Source organism: Thalia democratica, chromosome 9, assembly GCF_965202585.1.
Source record: "Thalia democratica chromosome 9, ktThaDemo2.hap1.1, whole genome shotgun sequence".
Taxonomy (NCBI): domain Eukaryota; kingdom Metazoa; phylum Chordata; class Thaliacea; order Salpida; family Salpidae; genus Thalia; species Thalia democratica.
The window spans coordinates 19,572,734-19,580,685 of record NC_139173.1 but is presented as its reverse complement, the minus strand read 5'-3'; positions in this window follow the sequence as shown (position 1 = coordinate 19,580,685).

The window sequence follows — 7,952 nt, the reverse complement described above, 5'->3', positions numbered from 1 at the left end:
TGCTTTAAATTTTTTTTTTATATGAACACAAGCTCATTTTATTCTTTTTAGTTTTAATTTTTTTAAACTTTACAGCTAATAACAGATGGAAATGAACGTTAGTTTTGTTTTTTTTTGTGTAAAAAAAAGTTTTTTTTTCTGCATACATTTAAATTTTTTAATGAAGTTTTTAGCATCATGATAAAAAAATAAAATTTCTGAATTAACAAAAAATGGTATTAAAAAAAAAAATTTTTTTAGTTACAGAAGTTTTATAAACTTGAATATGTTTTTAATTTTTTTTTGTACATTTTAAGGTAAGTTTTATATATTAAAAAAATTAAAGTTCCAAGTTACAAATTTGGTATTTACCTATATAATTGTTAATTACTAACTTGGTTTATCATGTAAAATAAAATTGAGCCCAATAATACTGCAAGTTAGTACTTGGTAATTAAAACAATCAAAACATTTCAACAAATAATTTAGATTTTACAATATTATGTCACTAAGTTGTTAAAATTAATCTTCAAAAAAGTTTTATGAATTTAATAAAATTAAGTATACTAAATAATAAATATATTTTTATAAAAGCTTTTGTTTTTATAAAGTATAAATAAAGTGTTATATTAGTGTTTTATACTGATTTTGTATAAAAGTAAAACTTTCAAGTTATAAAAGTTTTAAGTATAGTTGTCATCAAAATATTTTTGTTCTGTATATACTTAAGCTATTTAAAAAAGCTACATTTGATTAATAGATGCTTTATATTTAAATTTTTTTTATTTTTTAAATTTGTTTCAATTAGTTTTCAGATATTGAATGAATAAAATTTTTAAGTTATCTAGCTGTTAAAATGATTAAAAAAAATACACTTTTCAACTAAAAAGGTACACAATTTCACCATTGGTATGATACGATTTCTGTTACAAAGACTTGTTTTCATTTCCAACATTTAATTTAAGCTGACAAAACTTTTAGCTTTTTAATATTTTTTTATAAAAAAGGTTTATTTGAGTTGACTTGCACACTGTTTAATTAATATTACAATTTGTTAGCTTTCGAGGATGAAGAATCCACAGAATCAACAGACTCATCCGAAGATTCAGGTGATGATGACGATGATGATGATGAATAAATATTTATATATTCATTATCTGACAACTATTTTGTTGACAAGCCTTCTAAATACTTGAATTGGCGCATTTTTTCTATGCCTAGTTTAATCCAAGAATAAATCAAATGTCACATACATTGATGCCACATTTATTTAAAAATTGAATAATTTATGTTTATCAATACTTACTTTTGATCTATATCCTTATATACTAGGCTTGGAAAAGTTTTCTAATCAGCGGGAAAGATTCATTTAAAAATCTTGATTGGCTGGACTTGAAAAAGTAAAATATTCTTGGACCTCTTAAAAAATGTACTATTAAAACTAAAAGCTCAATTTAAATTTTTTACAGGAGTCAGTCTCTATCTTAAAAATATTTCGCAGGTCGAAGGTTGGCCAACCCTTCAATTTCTAAATTAAGGTTGACTTATATTATTTAGCTGGACACGCAGTATTCTACCCCTATTAAAAAAAAAGTTTTTTTCACTACTTTTATATGGGAACGGGTCAAAATTGCACGAGGGGACAAATTTGCACGAAGGCACAATATTGCACGAGTTACATTTTTGCACGAAGGTAAAAGAACAGAAAAAAAACAAAATAAAAACACAAAAAAAAACTAAAAGATAAATTATTAAAAAAAAAAAAAAAGTTACTGACCGAGGGTAAGGGTTAGGGGTTAAGTGATAGTAATAAAAAATAACTAATAAAGATTATAATCAAAAAGTAAGAAAAAAGCTACCGACCGAGAGTTAGGGGTAACAGTGATTAAAAGAAAAAAAAATTAACCTTAAAAAAGATAAAAAAAAATAAAAGTATCCTCGTGCAAATTTGACAGCTACCCCTTTTATATTGTGTCATGAATTTTCAAATGATTTTTTATACATAAGAAAGTTGCTTACTTTTAATGTTACGCTGTAATTTACTTCAATTAGTTTTTTGTTAGTTTCATATGATATAAATTTTTTCTCCTAAAGATTAAAAAAAAATTATGCATTATAAATCTTATGGTGTTTATACAGAATAGTTCCGAAAATATAAAAAACGTTACTACTTAACACAAAAATCAAACTTATAGATAATTTAAAAAGTGAAACAAAAATTATTAAGAGCTCTTAAAGTCATTTAATTATAAACAATGTCTATACATGAGTGTTTACTTTATCTATACAAGAAATTTCAAGCTATACCAAAGTTATAAAAGGCTTATAGTTATGATTACAATTAAAGTAAAATATAAAAACTAGAGTTATAAATTGTTAAGGTGTGTATGTAATCTTGATGTCTTTTTTGTTTTAATATTTTTAACAAAATTAATTGCGTTTGAAAAAATGTACAGTTCACACATACACTAATTAAACTATGCAATATAGTGTGAATTTATTAAACACGAAGAAAAATAATGGTAATATATTTCGTTAAAGGATCTGGTGTAATCAAATATTGCTTAATCGTTGTTGTAATCGGTATAAAGAACAGGCATTATAACCTTTATTTTTAATTGAAATATTTATATTTTTTGAAAAACTAATTCGATTTCGTAGAATAGGGCATTAATAAAAACATCTATTTTCTCAAAAGAGAAATTTTTTTTTAAATAATTTTGAGTGTATTTATATATGCAAAAGTAAATAGTACTATTTTTATACAAACTATTAACTCAAAATTAAGGTTAACATATTCAAGTGTGGTATAATTACTTATTTTCAATTCAAAACTAAATAAGTTTATGTATTTCCAAGGGGAACTGTTCAGTTCCAACCCGATCAATTCCAAATCAAATCCCACCCGATCGAATCCAACCCAATTCAAATCCCACCCGATCAAATCAAATCCCACCCGATCATTTCCCACCCGATCAAATCCAACCCGAATCAAATCCCACCCAAATCAATTCCCATCCACATAATTACTACCCGTTCAATTCCCAGTATATTATCAAACCCGATTATATTTTCAACCCACATTAAAATTTTGTTTTTGTATTTTTTAAAATAAATTGAAATATAAAATTAGTAAGGTAAAAACGCTTTTTTTATTCAATCTAAAATTGTTACTGTTGCTTATTTTATCATGTTTTTAGTTTAATGTAGTTTTTGTTTGTTGATAACTACGATAGTTAAATAATTACGACTTGCGAGCAACAGAAAGTTTTACTGTTATTTGTAAAATGCTATCATTGTTACTAAAGTTTAATCCAGATCAGGTTTAAATAATAAATAAGTTTTAAGTATTGGAACCATTTTCTATCATGGTAACTAATTTATGTCCAATTATTATTTTTTGTACGAGTTGGAACAATTGACATTGACACTTAATTATATTTTAGTTAAAACAACAAAATAATATAGTACTGTACAACATATTTTTCTTTAATAAGAACTTTGGAATTTGAAAATTATATTAATGCTTATTTTATTAAACTCTAGACCTAAATTACTTTTGTTCGTTGATTACTAGATTTTTTTAAGTAATTACAGCCGGCAAGGAAAATTGGCCTATCTTTTGTAAAATGCCTTTCCGGCTAATACAATTCAGTCCAAATCAGATTCAAAGCAAATTCAAGTTTTTTTAGTATCCAAACTATTTAAATAACAAAGTATTCTACGGTAACTGATTTATGTCCAATTAAATCTACCTTTGTAATGCCTATAGAAATTAATATTGCTCGGCATAATTTTTTTTAAGTGCAATTTTTGGAAAATATTGTGTTTTATTAAGCTTAATGTTTCATATTTCTTGTTTAAAACAATACTTCCTAAGTTTAATTTAACAACAATTTTAAGTATTTGATGCCTGCGGCGCAAATAACTTATTATAGAAAAATTGGTCTTTTTAAAAAAATATTTGTTATTTAAAAAAGTTCTTATTCGGTTGTTATTCAATTTTTTCTTTAAGTCTTAGTTTTTAAACCAACTAAATTGATTGTATACTATATCTACTTAAAAATGAGCTTATTTTGATTGTAACTATGAAGTTTTTTTTTTCTAAAACATATGTTTTATTATTTATGTGAAATTAAATGAGTTAAAAAAAAAATTTAAACAACTAATAAAAACTTACAGTTACACAAAAACTGATGTAAATATTTAAAATAATACAGGGTAAAATACATTTGTCTTACTGTATAATTTAAAATCAAAATATTCTAAAATATGTTTAAATGCATATTTATCAATTTTCTTTTATGCTTTTTTTAAACACCTCCTAAAAAATATTATAACTTAATATCTACCGCTACAGGACTTTTAAAAATTGATTTTTAAACATGCATGTTAAAAGCACTTTCAATAAGTTTATCTTCATTAAGAATGTAGTATGAGAATTAACCAATGATTTATAATTAAAAATATTATTAACCAATTTCAGAAATAAAAGAATTAAATAACTTGATTTGGGTGAGATTTGATTCGGGTTGGATTTGATCGGGTGGGAATTGATCGGGTGGGATTTGATTTGGGTGGGAATTGATCCGGGTGAGAATTGATCGGGTTGGAATTGATTCGGGTGGGATTTAATCGGGTGGGAATTGATTCGAGTGGGAATTGATCGGGTTGGAATTGATTTGGGTGGGATTTGATCGGGTGGGAATTGAGCGCGGGTTGGAAATGTTAGTATACCATTTCCAAGAACTAATACACTAAATGAAAAGTATTATTAAATCTTTTTTCCAAATCTTTTATTTATAAGGCCCCCTTAAAAGAAATAAAAATAGCAATGGCCGTCTCCGACAAGATCTTTCAAAAAATTACCATTAAGTAAGCATTAGACCTTTTTTTGCGCTTCTTCATCAACTCCAGAATATCTAAGTATGTAAATAATATAAAACATTTTACGTTTTGTATGCACAGTAGGGTGCACTTATTGCCGCTAAAATATAAAAAAATTGTAGAAGAGCGTAGTTTAACTTTTTGTGCGTGGCAAAACACATAAAAAAAAAAAAAAACACTAAAAAAGTTAGCTTCCTAGCTTTTACCATCGGTAAGTTATTAAAATATTTCTGAAAACAATCCCTTTGTAAATTGTATGGAATTTTAGAAAATCAACTTTCATGTTTATGGCTGAAAATTTTTGAACATGTAGTAATAACCACAAAAACACATTCTACGCGTTTTCAGACGTTTTGAAGAAAGTTTCATGAAGGCATTTTTAGATCTTCTGTACTTATAGTTTTTCGTTATTTTTAATTTCAAGACTTTAAAAAATCAAGAAGTTAACCAATAAAACCTTATCATGAGTCTGAAAATGTTTAGGTTGTGTTTTTATGATGAATGATAGTATATAGTAAACAAAAATATTTGTTTCATTTTAAAGATTCAGTACCAGTAAGCTATTTTTAATCGTAGTTTTACGTTTAATATAAGAGTTTATATACTATGGCATATATTTAATTTTTATTAATAAAGTTTAGGATTTTTAAAAGAATTTACTATTTGATAAATGTTGCTTTAAAACAGGGAATCCCAAAGTAGGCCACATGGCCCCATTGGGGGCCATTTTATAAATTTACGGTGCTACAAGCTGCAAAGGGGCTAAAAGTAGTAAAGGGGCGATAGGGGAGCTATGAGGCCGACTGTTTGAAACTTATACTAGACATTATGAAGTTGACTGTAAAACGCAAAAAAAAATCTTAGAAACTTATACTAGATCAGGGTTTCCTAAAGTGAGCCATACCAGAAATTTAGGGGTCATGCAACATAATAAAAACTTATACTAGAAATTTTGAAGTTGACGGTAAAGAGAAAAAAAAAAGTCAAAGCGTATTTAAAGGTAGTTTTTGAAATTAAACTAGATATTTTTCATTCAATGATAAAGATCAAAAGAAGTCTTTGCGTATTTAAGGGTAGTTTTGAAACCTTTGCTTTAGGGAAGTTTTTGGTTTTCTGTACTTTTAAATAATTTTTCCTTATTTTTAATTTTTTTAGAGAAAATTAAGAAGATCTTCCATGAAACTTTCTTCAAATTGTTTTATAACGTAGAATGTGTTTTTGTGATGATTGCTATATGTACATAAATTTGCAGCTTTAAACGTGAAGAATGAATTTCTAAAGTTCATACAATATATATAGTTTTTTTCAGAAAAACTTAAAGTATGCCACGGTGGTAACAGCTAGAAATCTAATAACTTTTGTGTTGGTTTTTTATGTGATTCAACACGCTGAAAAATTATCATTGTGCTATATAAGTATATTTATTTATGAGGGGCAACAGATGCATCTTAATGCTCAGTTAAAGTTTGGATGCTGTTTTAAATTTTTGTTAAAGTTCAAAATGTCGCTCGCAAAGCACGATTCTGCTGTTCTTAATGTACTTTTCAGACTAAAAATAATGTTTTGAAAGAAAAGGATCAAATGTGCACAAAGACCTTTTTTTACAAGGGGAAATTTTTACCCGAAGGGTCACTTTTGCACAGAGGGTCGTTTTTGCACAAGAGTAAAAAAAAAATTAAAACAAAAAAATAAGAAAAATATACTAGGAAAAATAAAATTTATAAAATACAAACACCGACCAAGGGTTAGGGGTAAGGGGTATAGTAAAACAAAGTTAATAAATTAAAATGAATGAAATAAAGAAAAAAAAAACTTACCGACCAAGTGTAAGGGTTAGGGGTAACAGTGATAGTTGTAGAAAAAATAAAATAATTACTTAACAGAAAAAAAAAATTAATAAAAAAGAAAAAAAAAACCACCAAGGGTAAGGGTTAGGAGTAACAGTAATGGTAAAAAAAAAAAAACTATTTAAAACATACTCAATTCGTGCAAAAATGTTCCCTCGTGCAAAAGTACCGTCATGCAAAAGTGTCCCTTCATGCATGTTTGAGACCTTACCATTTTGAAACATTAAAATAAGTTTTTGGATTGAAATTTATAACTAAACTTTTAGTCAATGATTATTATTTACTAGTTCTTATTAATGTAGATTTTATCATTTTTGTTTTAGATAGAATTTTATTTCAATTATTTTTTTAATTCACTTCAAATAACTGTTGCCCAGGAGAGACTATTATCTAAACACTAGGTCCTTGGGCTAAACTTTGTGAGCAATTTTTTATTGTCGTTCAATAAACATTACTGACAAAGTAAAAATAATTTTAATCGGCCAATTATGTTAGTCTAGCCTAGGGGTCAAACTCCAACTGCGGCCCATAAATCAAAAATCTGCGGCCCGCAGGGTACATTTTTGTCAAAATCTTACTTTTAAAAAACAACAAACAAGATTCTTCGATTAATATTTATTGATTGTCATTAGTAATGCTTCATTATTGCTCACTTTTTTGAAATTTTTAGTTATGATGTTTTTAAATTGTTGCTTACCAATATTTATTAGCTTTAAGTCATAACATTAAATATTTAATCAAGTAATGTATCGTACAGCAAGAATGATAGCTATTTTCTACCTAAAAGTTTAATAACCCAGTTGAAGTTTCATTTTACAGCTATACTTATACATTTTTAGCTGTTAAAAGTTAAGGATAATAATTAATAATCAATAATGTGCAAAAAACCAGCCTTAAACTTAGTTATAGTTTATTTTAAAAAGCAATCAAACTGTTTATTTCAAACATGCACAGTCTTTGTAATTTCGAATAACAACAATCACTAAGATTGTAATTTGTTTATTTTAATTCTTAAAACTTTTTTTCACATCAACAGAGTAATTATTAACTATTACTTTTGTTGTTCTTAAAAGTAATTACTTTGTAATCTAGCTCTACCTGTAGTATCATCTAAATTACAATTTTTTATTAATAATTTAATCTAAAACACAGATAAATAAATTTCAAATTTGTTAATCATGTTTGTAGGGTTTTTTTTTAATTAATTAACAAAATTTAGATAAGTTTTCATGAAGTATT